This window comes from Pristiophorus japonicus, chromosome 1 (genome assembly GCF_044704955.1).
Source record: "Pristiophorus japonicus isolate sPriJap1 chromosome 1, sPriJap1.hap1, whole genome shotgun sequence".
NCBI classification, from domain to species: Eukaryota; Metazoa; Chordata; class Chondrichthyes; family Pristiophoridae; genus Pristiophorus; species Pristiophorus japonicus.
This window is the reverse complement of record NC_091977.1, coordinates 233419073-233437595: the sequence shown is the minus strand read 5'-3', so window position 1 is coordinate 233437595 and position 18523 is coordinate 233419073. Positions and strand designations below refer to the sequence as shown.

Below are 18523 nucleotides of genomic sequence, written 5' to 3'. Positions count from 1 at the left end.
ATGGCTACCGCATTTCATATATTATAACAGTGACCACACTTCAAAAATACTTAATTGGCTGTAAAGAGCTTTGGGGCATGCTGAGGTTGAGAAATGTCCTATAGAAATGCAAATCTTTTTTTTATAGTTCCTCAAAACTTGTAAACTATCTTAATAGCTCATTTATAACTGGTGAGCCTCTCAATTGGAGTCGTCATCTTTGTGCCTTAGCTTTAGCTCCCATGATTCCGCTGCTGCTCAAGTTTTAGTGTTCAGCCTTGGGAATAGCATTGATGCATTTCAGGGGAAACTAAATAAACATGTGAAGGAGAAAGGAATAGAAGTGGATGTTGATAGGGTGAGATGAAATAAGGTACGGAGAGGCTGGTGTGGAGCATAAACACCGGCACAGACCCATTGGGCCCAATGGCCTGTTTCTGTGCTGGAAAATTTTATGTAATGTAATTCTGTGCATAAGAACATAAGAAATAGGAGCAGGAGCATTCGGCCCCTCGAGCCTGCTCCGTCATTCAATAAGATCATGGCTGATCTACCTCAATTCCACTTTCCCGCACTATCCCCATATCCCTTGACTCCCTTAATATCCAAAAATCTATCGATCTCTGTCTTAAATATACTCAAAGACGGAGCCTTCACAGCCCTCTGGGGTAGAGAATGCCAAAGATTCACCACCCTCTGAGTGAAGAAATTTCTCCTCATGATCCTAAATGGTCGACCCCTTATTCTGAGACTGTGACCCTTGGTTCTAGACTCCTTAGCCAGAGGAAACAACCTCCCTGCATCTACCCTGTCAAGAATTTTGTATGTTTCAATGAGATCACCTCTCATTCTTCTAAACTCTACAGGCCGAATCTACTCAATCTCTCCTCATAGGACAATCCCCCATCCCAGGAATCAATCTGATGAACCTTTGTTGCACTCCCTCTATGGCAAGTATATCCTTCCTTAGGTAAGGAGACCAAAACTGTACACAATACTCCAGGTGTGGTCTCACCAGGGCCCTATATAATTGCAGTAATACGTCTTTATTCTTATATTCAAATCCTCTTGTAATAAAGGCCAACATACCATTTGTTTTGTTAATTGCTTGCTGTACCTGCATGTTAACTTTCAGTGATTCGTGTACAAGGACACCCAGGTCCCTCTGAACACCAACATTTCTCAATCTTTCACCATTTAAAAAATACTCTGCTTTTATATATTTCCTACCAAAGTGGATAACTTCACATTTCTCCACATTAAATTCCATTTGTCATGTTCTTGCCCACTCACTTAGACTGTCTATATCCCCTTAAAGCCTTTTTGCATCCTCCTCACAACTTACATTCCCACCTAGCTTTGTATCATCAGCAAACTTGGATACATTACACTTGGTCCCCTCATCCAAATCATTGATATAGATTGTGAATAGCTGGGGCCGCAGCACCAATCCTTGTGGCACCCCACTAGTTACAGCCCGAAAATAACCCGTTTATTCCTATTCTCTGTTTTCTGTCCATTGACCAATCCTCAATCCATGCTAGTATATTACCCCCAATCCCATGAGCTCTAATTTTGTTCAATAACCTTTTGTGTGGCACCTTATTGAATGCCTTCTGAAAGTCCAAATATATTACATCCAATGGTTCCCAAGGCATTGGAAAGATGAAGGATGTGGAAAACTGTACATTTGGATGTGCAAATTAGTCTGAATTTTTATCTGAAGTTTACTTAATTTTTTAAACAGATAAATAAACGAAGATCCATTGTCCAACTGGCTATTCAGCAAATTTCACCAAATTCCAGAAGTTTCTTAATGAATAAAAACAAAAGCAAATCGCCTGGATATCAAACCTTAAAGTATGCTTGTACCTTACACAAGATAACATCAAATATGTTTTTCTTATCCACTGTGATTGTAAAACTCTTATTTATTTGTATAATATGATAAGATGTTTCTAAATAAAATTTAATTCACTCGAGGGACTTGAGCACAAAATCTAGGCTGACACTTCAGTACAGTACTGAGGGAGTGCCGCACTGTCAGAGGTGGCATCTTTTGGATGAGACCGAGGCCCCATCTGCTCTTTCAGCTGGAGTTAAAAGATCCCATGGCACTAAGAGCAGGGGGGTTATCCCCAGTGTCCTGGCCAATATTTATCTCTCAACCAAGTAAAAACAGATTATTTGGTCATTATCTCATTGCTGTTTGTGGGACCTTACTGTGCGCAAATTGGCAGCTGTGATTCCTACATTACAACAGTGACTACACTTCAAAAAGTATTTAATTGGGTATAAAGCGCTTTGGGACATACTGTGAAAGGCGCTATATAAATGCAAGCTCTTTATTCTTTAAATTTGTATAAGTGATTACCATTAGTGTTCAAAAGCTAAATACTGCAGATGTTGGAAATCTGAAATAAAAACAGAAAATGCTGGAAATACTCAGCAGGTCAGGCAGCATCAGTGGAGAGAGAAACAGAGATAACATTTCAGGTCGATGACCTTTCGTCAGAACTGGTAAAAGTTAGAGGTGTAACAAATTTTTAAGCAAGGGCAGGGAAAGGGGAGGGGAGGAAAGGAAAGAACAAAAGGGAAGGCCTGTGATTGGGTGGAAGGCAGGAGTGATTAAATGACAAAAGGGTCGATGGTGCGAGGTAAAAGGAGGTGGTAATGGGACAAGTAAAGAAACAAAAGGTCCCACAGCTACCTGAACCATACTTCCTCCCACTTTGCTTCCTGTAAGGCATTCTCCCAGTTTCTCCCTTTCCGTCACATCTGGTCTGACTATGCTAGTGCTTCCAATATATCTTCCTTTGTCCTCAACCAAGGATTCCCCTCTACCATGGTTGGCGTCGCCCTCGACTGTGTCTGTTCCATTTCCTGAACATTCAATGGATCATACTCCGCCATTTCCGCCACCTTCAGCATGATCCCATCACTCTCCTCTCTCCTTTCAGCATTCCGAAGGGACTGCTCCCTCCACGACAACCAGGTCCATTCCTCAATCACCTCCAGTACCCCCTCCCCTCCCCACAGCACATTCCCGTGCAAGCGCAGGAGATGCAACACCTGCCCTTTTACCTCCTCCCTTCCCTCTGTCCAAGGCCCCAAACACTCCTTTTGGGTGAAGCAGTGATTTACTTGTACCTCTTGCAATTTAGTATACTGAATTTGCTGCTCACAATGTGGTCTCCTCTACATTGGGGAGACCAAATGCAGATTGGGTGACCGCTTTGCAGAACACCTCCGTTCAGTCCATAAGCGTGACCCTGAGCATCCGGTCGCCTGTCACTTTAATTCCCCGCTCCACTCCCACTCTGACCTTTCTGTCCTCGGCCTCCTATACTGTTCCAATGAAGCTCAACATAAGCTCGAGGAACAGTCTTTCGATTAGGCTTTTTACAGCCTTCTGGACTCAACATCGAGCTCAACAATTTCAGACCATAACCTTTGCCCTTATTTTTTCACATGGCAGCTGTTGATAATTCTGCCATTGCTATTTACATCATTAGCGTTTACCTGTTCTATCGGGTCTTTGGCCCTGAAAAGCCTTGATCCCGCTCCTCCCCTATAACACCAGCAGAGTGAGACTTCTGTGTACTTGTAGAGCATTCCCATAAAAGAGATACACTCCCAAAATCCAGCCCCTGCCCTCCCCAATTCTGGCCGAATCCGGTTGAAACATGACCAACTTTCAGGGCCTTTCTCTCAATCCATTTCAAGTGATCTTTAACTAGGATGTTACTCGGGTGATGTTGACAGTTTTGTCTGGTTTATAGAGAATTTCCTCACTGTTCATTATATGTTATGCTGAACCTTTATAAAACACTGGTTAGGCTTCAGCTGGAGTCTTGTGGCCAATTCTGGGAACCACACTTTAGAAAGGATTAGAGGCGGGTGCAGAGGAGATTTTCTGGAATGATACAAGAATGAGGGAATTTAGTTATTTGGAGAGAATAGGAAAGCTGGGGTTTTTCTCCTCAGAGCAGAGATGGTTAAGGGGAAAATTGATAGAGGTGTTCAAAATCATGAATAATTTTGATAGAGTATATAAGGAGAAATTGTTTCCAGTAGCAAGAAGGGTCAGTAACCAGAGGGCACAGATTTAAGGTGATTGGCAAAAGAACCAGAGACAACATGAGGGAACATTTTTTTACACAGCGAGTGTGGTGGAAGCAGAGTCAACAATAACCTTCAAAAGAGTTGGATAAATACTTGAAGGGAAAACAATGACAGGGCTGTGGGGAAAGAGCAGGGGAGTGGGAGTAATTGTATAGCTCTATCAAAGAGCCGGCACAGGCACGATGGGCCGAATGGCCTCCTTCAGTGCTGTATCAGTCTATGATTCTAAATCAAGCCATTACCATAAGATTCTAATATTTCGCGCATTTGTTAATATATTGGATGCATGATAGTGAGAAGTTGAATACTACAAGCTTGTACCTGATGGGATCACTCGATCAGATTTGTGAGTGGGTTATGAGTTGAATGCAAAATTGTCGAGCCACATATTCTAATGATATCATGCAGATACCAACATCTTGTTCAAAACATTTTTTTATCATGGTTACTCTCTTCTGCAGTACTATAATGCGTACTGAAACATCAAAACATTTTGAAGTGTTATATACTTATAACCACACCTCCAAATGAGTATAAATCGGCCTTTTCCCTGACACATTTGGGTAATAATTCAAAGTATGCATTGACAGGAATCCAGATCATGTACAGTCAAGTCAACTAAATTGCTGATTATGACACAAATGCTCATTAAAGGTACATCATTGTTCACCAGACGACTGAAACTCCAAACTGAACTAAAAGCAACAAACTTCCACACCCAGGATGCCAGCAGACTTTGGATCTTTTCAATGGCGCAAAGTTCCATTGCATGGTGCCTCAAGCAAGGTGGTCCCTGAACAGCAGGAAGTGGATTTGTGCTATTCGTTTCCAGATAGAGCGCATAGGTGAGGTGCTGGCCTGCGGAGAGAAAGAAAGGAAAGATAACCCATAGGCAGCATCGCACCAGATCACGCCTGTGCAACTCCCACCAGCCATTTCCAGGACTGCATTGGCCGAAATCTGAGAGGGTTTCCCCACTGGTCCTCACAACATCTCTCCGCACCCCCCCCACCCCGCACCCCCCCCCACTCATCCCCCCACCCCGCGCCCGACCTGCTCAGCCTTATCTCTCCTTTTAAAGCCCTTGTTCACACAAAGTCACTCTCCACCACCCACCCCTGTCATTGCGCCCTTAAATCAGAGGGCAACCTCGAACGCATCTGGCACACATCTGGTTGAGTCATTCATCACCAGGTTTGTCTTGGCAGTGTCAGGTATGACTGTGGCTCGCCCGCCGCAGCCAAATCTTCCTACTGCAGGAACATCTTCAAACCCTAAGCCATCCCAAGGCTCAGTGGGTAGTACTCTAGATGGCTAGGAGTGAGCAGGTGATGCTTGAGTAGGGGTGCTTGAATGCTGCAGGGAGTTGGAGTGCATTTTTTAAAGTTGGTAAAGGGCTTTTGGGTTGTTCTTTTTAAGTTTTATGGACTTTTTAGTCCATAGATTGGTGGCTTCTGAGAGGCCTGGAGTGCCCTCAGAGGACTAAGGGCTAGACTTTCCACTAGGTGGCCATCTCCCCCAAAAATGGGCCTTGTTCCAGCGATGTGAGACATCTTCAAACTTGCTGATCGCTGGTACATGGCCCATTTTTTTTTTTGCGATTTTCCACTCAGCCTTAGCCCGGCGATGTGGAATGGATGATCTCATTTTTTGGCCATGTCACGATCGCCCACCAAACAATGAAGTCAAAAGCTTCCCTAGCAACGGGCTTCTGGGCATGTGTGGGGGGTCAGGGGGAGGTCAGGGGTCATCCACACATGCGCAGAAGGCACAGGGAGGGGCAGAGAGAGAGAAAGGATAGAGAGAGTGGAGGAAGGCAGAGACAGAGCGGAGAGAAGAGAGATCATTGTTCATTGTATGTTAGATTGTTTAAAATGTTCATTCATAGTTGGGGAGGGGGGTGTTAGGTGGGTGGGGAGGAGAGTGTTTGAAAAGAATTCTGTTTGCAATAAATTTTGTTAATGATTTTAACAGTTGTTGTGCATTCTCTGATAAAGTTAATTAACTTAAGCATTTTGAATAATTTAACATTTTTATTCTCTTGTAACAACATTACTTAAGTTAAGCATTAATGCAAATGCTGCACTACAAAGGACAGGCCAGTGCAGGCAAGGCCAAAACATAACTCAATGTAACTCAATGCAAATGCAACTTTTGTATAAATGTAATTGTTAATCTAAATGTAAATGTGATGATCCCCAATGTAAGTTCATGCAAAGCGTTCCTTTAGCAGCTGCTGACGCAACTCCCACAGGGTACTGTCCCATGGGGTACTGTTCTTCTGTGGGGGGGGGGGTGGGGGGATGGTAGGACCATGGCTACATCGCCAGGTTGGTCCTCCCCGAAGTCCTCACCAGCCTCCTCTTCCTCCTTTTCCTCCTTCTCTTGCTCCTCGCTGGCTGACTCTTCCGTCTCCCCTCCTTCTGGAGGTGGACCTGCAGCCCCATCTGGCATTACTTGTCCTCTCCTTATAGCATGCAACACAACACAATAAACTCAGCGACCTGGTCAGGGTGCTACAGTAGGCTGCCACCAGAGTGGTCCAGGCATCTGAAGCGCTGCTTTAGGACTCCAATTGTCTTTCGACGATGTTGCGTGTTGCTATATGGCTTTCATTGTAACGTTTCTCTGCTTCAGTGACGGGATTATGCAGTGGAGTCATGAACCAACTGGCAAGGCCATATCCCTTATCCCCCAGCATCCAACCGTGACCTTCTGGCTGATTGACAAACAGGTCAGGGATAGCACTCTCACGTAGGATGTGCGCATCATGGATGCTGCCAGGAAATGTAGCATTTACTGTTATGATTATTTGCTTGTGGTTGACAACAAGCTGCACATTCAGGGAGTGGAATCCCTTTCTGTTATAAAACAGCTCCGCATTCTTTAATGGGGCTTTCAGAGCAACGTGCATGCAGTCTATTGCTCCCCGCACCTTGGGGAAGTTTGCTATTCTTGAGAAACCCAAAGCCCTACTGGTCTGTGCCTCCTTGGTCACAGGGAAACTTATAAAGTCCATCCTGCAAGCGTAAAGGGCTTCAGTCACCTGCCGAATGCAGCAGTGTGTGGCGTGCTGAGAGATATGACAGATGTCGCCAGCTGAAGCCTGAAAAGATCCTGATGCGTAGAAGGCTAGGGCTGCAGTAACCTTCATCTCAATTGACAGTGCAGTTCTGATGGTGCTGGAAGGCTGCAGATGCCCCTTGATGAGTTAGCAAATCTCATCAATGATCTCCTTCGAGAAGCGCAGCCTCCTAAGACATGTGTTTTCAGAGAAGTTGAGGTAAGATTGCGTTTCTTTGTACCTTCATTGGCTGTACGCTCGCCTCCTCTGTCTCTGTCTACTATTAGTAAGATTAAATATAATAAAAAATCTGAGTAGATCTATCTATACAGGACCCATAAATCACTCACAACCATCTAAGCGCAATTTTTTGGCTGTCTCCCCCCTTCCTCTGATCTTTAAAATGGCGCCCATAGTGCCCATTTCCTTCTGTAAAACCTGGGAAAAGCAACTATTTCACAGCAATGTTTTCGGCCTTCCATCAGCCCGGCCTTGTGATGGCGATGTGCCGAAAGTTGGGATGGGCCTTGTGTGGGCGATCAGATCTGCGATCAGTTCGGCGAAGTGAACTGAAACTTGGGAGCTTATTTTTCCGGCGATATTTCTGGCCTAGTTTCCACTTTTTCCTCAAAATGGGCGATAGAGATCCATTTTGGGCGATATATGGGCCATAGACAGGCAATGTGAAGTGGAAAGTCCAGCTCAATGTTCCCAGAATGAATTTAACCAGGAGAGAAAATGTTGGGGAAGGGAGAATAAAAGGCCCCAAAATTTGGGCCAGGACCCCAAGAGGTTTGGAAAAGAAAACACGGTGGTGGTTCACTGCCAGGATAAGGAGATATGGGCTTGGGATATTATCCAGGCGGTAGATGAGGACTGCGGTGAGGGAAGCTACTTTACCTGCTGACCAAAGGCAAATGTTGGGTTCAAGGTGACGGTCAGTGGCTGAGAGGAGGTGGAAAGACCTTTACTGAATTTGAAGATTTGTGCTAAGTTCTTGGATGTATCTGTGCTGTATTCTGAAGAGGTGGTGGTCTCATTCTTAAACCTGCTGAGGACCTTGTATTGAGAACGATGTGTTAATAATAATGTTGGAGTCGTGGGACATTAAATTTTGCTCGGCCATAAAGAGGAGATACCATCCAGGTAGCCGATGGAATCCATTATGTAAAGGTGTGGTTCCCAGAGGGGGTGGAAGGGGTGGTTTTTAAAGTACAATAGATTAATATGTTACGGGAGACAAATTAAACTTCAGGTTTTTATGCTAATATTTGTTGGAGGAACGGCTGTGCAGAGGGGCGGAAAGGATTTGTATGATACAATGGTGTCATGTATGTACATTCTGCTTGTAGCCACCAGATGGCGTCATTGTTGGAGGCCACTGAGCAGCATGCACATGATGCTGCTCAGGTATAAAACGCCAGCCACTTTGAGAGTCAGGCACTTTGGGCCTAAATAAGGCAGAGCCAAGGTCGTACCTTGTTCAGTTAAACAGTACTCAGTTTGTACCTTTATTGCATACATAACATTTGGCGACGAGAATACAAGAACCTTTGTTTGCAAAATGAGCAAGATTGGATTTTTAGAGCGATTCGTGGAGGGAGAAGATTGGACAGACTTTGTGAGCCGTTTGAACCAGTACTTCATGGCCAACAAAATGAAGGGGGTCAACGATGCAGATCGGTGCCGGGCCGTGTTCCTCACTGTGTTCGGTTCAAAGATCTACGGTCTGATAAAGAATCCAATCATGCCTAGTGATCCAACAGAGAAAACATACGAGGAGTTGTGTACATTGGTACGGGAACACCTCAAGCCAGACAGCGGCATCATCATCTCGAGATACAGGTTTTATACACACGTTTGAGCAGAGGGCCAGAGCGCGGCGGAATTCGGTGCCGACCTGAGACATCTAGCGGGACTGTGCAAGTTCGGGACGGTGTTGGCAGACATGCTGCGGGACTTCTTTGTTATCGGTATCAACCACGAGGTGATCCTGCGCAAACTTCTGGCGGTGGAGGAGTTGGATTTAAAAAGTGCCATCCAGATCGCTCAATCATGTATGACGACAGACAGGAGTCTAAAGTAAATTTCGGTGAAGAACCGAACCTCGGCAAGTACTGTAAATGCGATTGATTCGGTGTTCGGCAGAGCGGCACATGGCAGGGCCTATCCGGCTGCGTTCGCTAAACCTGTGGCTGCCCAAAGTCTGTCAGCGGGAATGTATCCGACTTCTCCGTGTTGGCGTTGTGGGGGAAATCATCGGCACCAGCAGTGCTGATTTAAGCAATATAGTTGCAAAGGCTGTCTGAGAGTGGGGCATCTCCAGTGCAAGTGTCCGCAGGTGAGCAAGCAAGCTGTGACACACCACGTGGAGGATGAGAGTCAGACTAGCGCAGATCCGGATACGCAAACTGAGATGCCAGAGGAGGAAGTGTATGGAATGTCCTCCTTCATAACCAAGAGTAAACCAATTTTGATTAATGTGAAGTTTAACCGGATACCAGTATCGACGGAACTGGACACGGGGGCGAGTCAATCGATCATGAACGAGAGGGCATTTAATAAGCTATGGGATACTAAGACTGTAAGGCCCAGGCTGAGCCCTGTTAATGCCAAGCTGCGTATGTACACCAAAGAATTGATAAAGGTGATTGGCAGTGCACAAATTAATGTGTCGTATAACGGTGCGGTTCACGAGTTACCGCTGTGGATTGTTCCAGGCAATGGTCCAATGCTGCTCAGCAGGAGCTGGTTGGAGAAAATCAGATGTGACTGGAACGACATAAAGGCGTTGTCATCGGAGGAAGATGCATGTGCCCAAGTATTGAGCAAGTTCCCCTCGCTGTTCGAACCAGGTATCGGCAACTTCACAGGAGCCAAGGTGCAGATCCACAAGGACTCAGATGCAAGACCCGTCCATCATAAAGCTCGGGCAGTGCCGTCTATGATGAGGGAGAAGGTCAAAATTGAACTGGACAGACTCCAGCGTGAAGGGATCATATCACCGGTCGAATTTAATGAATGGGCCAGCCCCATTGATCCTGTGCTGAAAATTGATGGCACAGTCAGAATCTGTGGAGACTACAAGGCTACGATCAACAGGGTTTCAAAACAAGATCAGTACCAGTTACCGAAGACTGATGACTTGTTTGCGACGCTAGCTGGAGGGAAGTCATTCACAAAACTTGACTTGACGTCGGCCTATATGACACAGGAGTTGGTCGCGACATCGAAGAGATTTACATGCATTAACACGCACAAAGGATTGTTTATTTACAGGTGCCCTTCGGAATTCGCTCGGCTGCAGCAATATTCCAGAGGAATATGAAAAGTCTACTGAAGTCCGTTCCCAGAACCGTTGTGTTCCAAGATGACATCCTGATCACCGGTCGTGACTTCAAGGAACATCTGAACAACCTGGAGGAGGTTCTACTGTGTTTGGATAAAGTGGGACTCAGACTGAAACACTCGAAGTGACTCTTCATGGCACCGGAGGTCGAATTCCTCGGGAGGAAAATCGCCGCTGATGGCATCAGACCTACTGACGTGAAAACCAAGGCCATCAAGAATGCACCCAAGCCACAGAATGTGACAGATCTGCCTTCGTTCCTGGATCTACTCAACTACTTTGGTAACTTCCTACCTAAATTGAGCACCTTACTAAAACCACTGCACATGCTATTGAGAAAAGGCGACAACTGGGTGTGGGGCGCATCGCAAGACAGAGCTTTCGAGAAAGCCATCAATCTGCTTTGCTCAAACAAGCTGCTGGTACATTATGACCCATGTAAACATTTAGTTTTGGCCTGTGATGCATCGTTATATGGAATTCATTGCATACTCCAACAAGTCAATGAGTCGGGGAAACATCAACCTGTCGCATATGCATCCGAAAGTTTGTCTAAAGCGGAAAGAGCCTACAGCATGGTAGAAAAAGAAGCTTTAGCATGCGTATTACAGTGTTAAAAAGATGCATCAATACCTGTTTGATCTGAGGTTCGAATTAGAGACCGATCACAAGCCGCTCATTTTGTTGTTTTCCAAGAGCAAAGATATCAATACCAACACTTCATCCCGCATCCAAAGGTGGGCACTGACATTATCTGCCTATGATTATGTCATTCGCCACAGACCGGGCACAGAGAATTTTGCCGATGCTTTGAGCCGGTTGCCGTTGCCCACACCGGAGGTGGAAACGCCACAACCGGCGGATCTAATGTTAATCATGGATGCTTTTGAGAGTGAAGGAACCCCTGTCACGGCTCAACAAATTAAGACTTGGACCAGCCAGGACCCGAGTTTATCGATGGTAAAGGGTTGCATCCTCAAAGGGGATTGGTCTGCCATACCTAAGCAAATGTGCGAGGAGGCCAAACCACACATTCATCGCAAGGACGAACTGTCTATTCAAGCAGATTGCATATTGTGGGGCAATTGCATTGTAATGCCAAAAAAAGGGAGAGAGAAGTTCGTGCGTGAGTTACACGGCACACTTCCGGGTATAATGATGGTTGCCAGGAATCGATACTGAGCAGGAAGCATGCGTGCCTCAATGCAACACTTTCATGCAGCTCAGCAAAGCACCAGCGGAATCGCCACTGAGTCTGTGGTCATGGCCATCCAAACCTTGGTCCAGGATCCATGTAGAATTTGCAGGTCCCTTCCTGGGCAAGATGTTTTTAGTGGTGGTGGATGCTTATTCGAAATGGATAGAATGCATAATCATGTCTTCCAGTACGTCCACGGCAACCATAGAGAATCTCAATGTCATATTCGCGACACATGGTCTGCCTGACATAGTGGTGAGCGACAATGGGTCATGCTTCACCAGTCAGAGTTTCAGAAGTTTGTGAAACTTAATGGCATAAAACATGTAAGGTCAGCACCGTTCCAGCCTGTGTCCATTGGGCAAGCTGAACGTGCAGTACAAATTATCAAGCAAAGCATGAGGAGAGTAACCCAAGGCTCACTGCAGACCCGCTTGTCCTGCATACTGCTGAGTTACAGGACAAGACCCCACGCACTCTCAGGGGTTTCGCCTGCTGAACTCATGATGAAAAGAGGTCTTAAGACCAAGTTATCGCTTGTACACCCAGATTTAAGTAATCATGTTGAATACAGAAGACAAAGTCAACAAGGGTACCACGATCAAGCAACTGTGTCACGCAAGATTTCTGTTAATGATCCTGTATATGTGTTGAACTATGGTCAGGGTCCCAAATGGATCACTGGCATGGTCATGGCCAAGGAGGGCAATAGAGTATTCGTTATTAAGCTCAAGAATGGGCAAAGCTGCAGGAAACACATGGGTCAGACAAAGCTGAGGCACACAGATGAGCCAGAACAGTCGGATGAAGAAACCATCGATGACCAACCAACCTACCAGCAGTCTTCAGAGGACTCGAGGGTCATCAGTGAACCCGGAATTTTCATCACGGACCTGTTCAATAAAAATGGACTTGCAATTCCTGACATGGCCACTGCCACCCCCAACAAGTCAGTCATCCAGCCATCAGCCACAACAGACTCCGAACACTTTACCAAGGCTGGAATCGAACTGAGATGGTCAACCCGGGAGCGCAAAGCACTGGACCATCTCAACCTGTGAAAGACTGTGATAAGATCTTTGAGGGGGGTATTGACATGTATGTACATTCTGTTTGTAGCCACCAGATGGCGTCATTGTTGGAAGCCACGAAGCAGCACACTTGGTGCTGCTCTGGTATAAAAGGCCAGCCATTTTGAGAGTCAGGCACTTTGGGTCTAAATAAAGCAGAACCAAAGTTGCACCTTGCTTAGTTAAACAGTACTCAGTTTGAACCTTTATTGCATACATAACAAATGGAATGATCACGATGTTGTAGATGTTTTTAATGTTGAATAAATAATTTTAAAACGTGGGTAACACTGACACTGCTGAGTCAGAAAGCTGTGGGTTCAAGTCCGACTTCAGAGACTTGAAGACAAAACTCTAGGCTGACACTCTCAGTACTGAGTGAGTGCTGCACTGTCGGAGGTGCCATCTTTCGGATGAGACATTACATTGAGTCTCCGTCCGCTCTCTAAGGTGGGTGTAAAAGATCCCATGGCACTATTTCGAAGAAGAGCAGGGGAGTTATCCCTGGTGTCTTGGCCAATATTTATCGCTCAGCCAGCATCACTAATATAGATTATCTGGTCATTATCACAGTGGTGTTTGTGGGACTTTGCTGTGCGCAAATTGGCTACATTACAACAGTGACTACACTTCAAAAGTACTTCATTGGCTGTAAAGCGCTTTGGGATGACCTGAGGCCATGAAAGGCGCTATATAAATGCAAGTCTTTCTTTACAATTGCGCTCAGGTGAACATTCCTGAAAGCTCTGAGTGAGACAGGGTTAGACTAAGAACCTTTCGGAAATCAAACCACAGAACCAGCTGAGAGTTCTCAGATCCATGCCCAGAATTTGTGCGGGGAATTCTCAGGTGAAAGATTGTCAGAATCCACAGAGTCTTTCTTTGTAATGAACCACCTCAAATTCTTTTCCCATACCCCATCCACCTTCCTCTCCAAAACTGTGTGAGGAACTCATGGATTCTTTGCCTCTGTAAGATTGAAATCATGTAGTTGCTCTGCCGTTTATTCATCCATACCATTCAATATTTTAGTAGGAAATGACTTAGACACTGAACAGCTTGATTTAAGATTTACAAGTATAATACCAGAACTGAGAGGTTATACCTATCAGGAAAGACTTAAGAATACTGTGCTCAGTTCTGTTTTTCATATTACAAAAACGATATAGACGGACTGGAGAAGATGCAAAAAATATTTACAGGGATGATACCAGAACTGAGAGGTTATATCTGGTACCTGAGAACAGGCTGGGGCACTTTTCTCTAGAAAAGAGAAGACTGAGGGATGACCTAATCGAGGTCTTTAAAATTCTGAAAGGGTTTGATAGAGTAGATGTAGAGAAGATGTTTCCAGTTGTGGGGGGAATCCAAAACTAGAGGCCATGGGCCCGAAATTCAGTACCACTAGAAAGCTGGTGCTCACCCCTCCTTTTTGTGGCCATTAGCGCCAACATTTTTTCATGGCTGGGCCACCCTATATTCAGCTCCAAAAATGAACAAATGGGTTTGAGCACGAATGAACGCTTCCAAAGTGGATTTTTCAGTGGTGTGGCTGTCTTAATTTGAGCGTTATCACCACTGAAAAATTCAGCATGCAGGTAAGGGTTTCTAATGAGCCAGCTGTTTGCAGCAAGGCCCTGAGGCGGGGTGGGGGGGGAGGGGGGGTGTGGGGGAGGAGGTTGGAAGGATGGCTGGTGTAAGAGGTGCAAGGAGACCCAACAGGTTCACTGATATGGAGCTGGAGACACTGATGGATGGTGTGGAGGACAGAAGAAGAATACTGTTTCCTGATGTGGGGAGACCTGGTAGATAGGCAGTACATAATGAACGGAGGGAGATTGCCGGGGAGGTGTCAGGCACCTCCATATATGTGAGGATGCACCCTCCCAGATTGCAGGGGAGGGTGCTGGCCAGTCTGCACCCGGCCCTTCCAGGGATCGCCGCCTCCTAGCTCTGGGGCGACGGGGATCCTCTCCTTTTCCTGCACCTTCTGCTCCTTAGATGGTACAGCTGGCTTGACCTCCAGCGACTGTGCCCTCATGATGGCTGGTTGTGCAGCATGCAGCAAACCACGACGATTATGGAGACTCGTTGAGAAGAGTATTGCAAGGTGGCACCAGAGCACTCCAGGCACTGGAACCTCTGCTTAAGGATACCTATGCACTGCTCGATACACCTGGTGGCACAAGGAGTGTCATTGTATGCATGCTCTGGAGCTGTCCTGGGGTTCTGCAGAGGAATGAGCAGCCAAGTAGACAGGGTAATATCCCTTGTCCCCAAGCAGCCAACCGCAATCCTGATTCAGGCCGGTGAAGACGGTGGGCACACTGGTCTGGCACAGAATGAACGAATCATGGCTTCTGCCTCCCTTGCCCGCTGCCTGTCAGCACAGTGCTGATGGCGACACCGTCTCCTGTGGCCGCCCTGCTTCTGACCAGGTGTCGCCCTCCCAACACTCCTCCCATCCTCAGGGTGAACCTGCCAAGCAGGTCTCTGCAGCCCACAGGCCTCCACTAAAGAGTCAGACCTGAAAGTTGTACAAAAGTACAGGGGTATGTGCAAACCTCTGAGCAGCACTCAGCAGAGTTAATGGAGCCAAAACAATTAATAAAATTATATCAAAAGATAAATACTGCGGCTGCATGCTAGAAAATGAAATAAAAACAATAATAAGTAATAAAACTTTTTACCTACCAAAGGGCCCCAGCGGTGTCACGTTCGATCACCGCATTGAAAACCTCACAGAGGCACTGCCGGGAAAAGTCCTGCCTTTTCTTCGGTGAATTTCGCTGCGGTAGTCTCTTTCTAGTGGCCTGCACGCTGCAGAGCTCACCGCTGGAAACCTTCTTTTATAGCAGCTTCTCTGCGCCGTTTCCGGTGGAAGTGAACACCGCTGAAATCCTCCCCGAGCTGAATATCCGACCGCGGCGGCCGATTGATTTTTTCGATCGACCGCCCAAACTCCGCGGTAGACTTCCAATCAGGGACGGTGCATTTTGGGCCCCATAAATATAAGATAGTCATCTGCTCTAATATCCGCTTATGTAGCTTGGTGTCAAATTTTGTTTGATAATGCTTCTGTAAACCTCACAGGGAACATCAGGTGGTGCAGTATGTTGGAGTTTGTATCACAGAGCGATAGAGTACAAGGTTCGTGATCAGCACATGTTGAGATCCAGTCTTGCTTATGCCACCAGGGGGAGCTGCTGAGTGGAGACAGGTTGCTTTCTGACTGGAAGGAGACATGCCCTTAAGGCATCATCATCATCATAGGCGGTCCCTCGAACGAGGATGACTTGCTTCCACATGAGTTCACAGATGTTTCAATGAAGGACCCGATGTTCCAGTCCTGAACTTCAATTGAGGGGGTTGAAGATGCCTGTGCGTGGATTTTTTTAACGTGTGGTGACCGTTGCACATCGGTCATCACACAGACTTGACAGAGCTAGGCCTTTATCCAGTGGCAAGGGTTAACCAGGACGACTGGAAACCTGCTCTGCTGCACAGACCTAGTGCGCACACATATCGCAGTGTGGGCTGGCCTGTGCTGCCCCTGGGCCCTTGGCTCTTCTGGGCCCCGTACCCTCAATCGCCGCACCTCTGCCATGATTTCTCGCCGCTCCTCCGCCACAAAAACACTCGCCGCACCTCCGCCACGATCTCCTGCATCTTGACTTAGAAACATATCGGCCATTCCTTCATAGTCGCAGGGTCAAAATCCTGGAACTCCCTCCCTAACAGCACCGTGGGAGCACCTTCACTACACGGACTGCAGCCGTTCAAGAAGATGGCTCACTCTCACCTTCTCAGGGGCGATTAAGGATGGGCAATAAATACTGGCCTGGAGAGCGCCACCCACATCTGACAGGCCGACTCAGGTTCCATCCCTCCAGTACCGTGATTGGTTGCAGAACACGCTGTTCCCTCCGGCCTCACTTCCTGTTGGTCTCTGAGCTCTCTGCCTGCTGGTTCCCAGTGCAATCAATCACCACTGGCCAACATCACGCTGCCAGATTAAGTTGAGGGGCTCAGAGGAAGAAATAAAATGTAGCTGTGAATCTCGCGGGCCGTGGTGTCATTGAGTGTGTAAGTCCGCAGGGAGCCTGCCCCCCCCCCGCCCCCCCCCCCCCCCGAGCCGCTCCTCCCTCCTCCGCTGCGGCTCCATCCGTCCATTCACACCTGTTGATAATTTGTCAACCAAAGGTGTTGGCATGGCTCAGTGGGTAGCAGATTATCTGGTCATTATCACATGACTGTTTGTGGGATCTTGCTGTGAGCAAATTGGCTGCTGCATTTCCTACATTACAACAGTGACGACACTTCGAAAAGTAATTAATTGGTTGTGAAGCGCTTTGGGATGCCCTGAGGTTGTGAAAGCACCATCTATACGCAAGTCTTTCTTTTAACAATTGCTCTCCTCAGTTAGGTGAACATTTCTATAAACTCTGAGTGAGACAGGGTTAGACTAAGAACCTTTCGGAAATCAAACCACAGAACCAGCTGAGAGTTCTCAGATACGTGCCCAGAGCTTTTGCGGGGAATTCTCAGGTGGAAGATTGTCAGAATCCACAGAGAAACTATTGTGTTCCTAACACAGATGAGGCTGCACACAGGGAGGTTAAAGTAACAGTGACCTCAGTCTTTAATAAGACACTTCAGAGTGAGGAACAGGCCTTAGGGGCCGGCTTATATACAGTGCTCCCAAGGGATGCTGGGATCCCTTGGGACTTCAGGGGATGAGCTCCCTGGTGGCGGAACATGGGAGTGCATGCTTTACAGGTACACAACATCAATCCCCCCGCAAAGTCAAAGTGAAAACTATTTACAAGGTGAGGCGGTCGGGAATCTTTCTTTCCCTGGTGGACCGCCTCGGTACAAATGTCTGTTCTGGTGTGTTGGCTGTGCCCTCGCTGGGCTGGCGTGTTGTTGGCCCTGCAGGGCTGCTGGGGTGAGTCTGGCCTTGCTGGGCTGTTGGGCGTGATGGGTTCGATTTCCTGGTCCGGGGTGGTGTTGTTGATCCTTTGGATGTGTGTTGTGGGCTCGAAAAAGGTGGTGTCTACTGTGGGTTGTTCAGGACAGTCTGTGAACCGCAGCCTCGTTTGGTCAAGGTGCTTTCTGCAAATTTGTCCATTGTCTAGTCTGACTACAAACACCCTATTCCCTTCTTTAGCTATCACCGTGTCCGCGATCCACTTGGAACCATGTCCATAGTTTAACACATACACAGGGTCATTCAGATCAATTTCCCCTGACACAGTGGCCCGACCATCGTTTACATTTTGTTGCTGCCGCCTGCTCTCTATCTGATCATGCAGGTTGGGGTGAACCAGCGAGAGTCTGGTTTTAAGTGTCCTTTTCATGAGTAGCTTAGCCAGGGGCACCCCTGTGAGCGAGTGGGGTCTCGTGCAGTAGTTGAGCAGTACTCGGGACAAGCGGGTTTGGAGTGAACCTTCTGTGACTCGTTTAAGGCTCTGTTTGATGGTTTGTACTGTCCGCTCTGCCTGCCCATTGGAGGCTGGTTTAAACGGGGCCGAGGTGACATGTTTGATCCCAATGCAGGTCATGAATTCTTTAAATTCGGCACTGGTGAAACATGGCCCGTTGTCACTGACCAATATGTTAGGCAGGCCGTGGGTGGCAAACAATGGTGGCAGTGGCGGTGCTTCCCGACATTATTTCACATTCAATCCATTTTGAAAAAGCATCCACCACCACCAGGAATATTTTACCGTGAAACG

General features: G+C 46.9%; 1 protein-coding gene across 9 annotated transcripts in view; it reads left to right on the top strand.

Moving 5' to 3' along the window:
* Positions 1 to 18523, top strand: part of susd1 (sushi domain containing 1) — a 242111-nt gene that overhangs the window by 139213 nt on the left and 84375 nt on the right. For 6 of the 9 annotated variants that reach the window (XM_070888164.1, XM_070888210.1, XM_070888173.1 and 3 more), the window contains one exon: positions 1727 to 5993. The exons of 2 other annotated variants lie outside the window; for them this stretch is intronic. The gene's annotated coding sequence lies outside the window, so the exon portion shown is untranslated. Of the gene's footprint in view, positions 1 to 845; positions 930 to 1726; positions 5994 to 18523 lie in introns of those variants that run through there. One more of the 9 variants, XR_011594157.1, reaches the window with a different exon arrangement.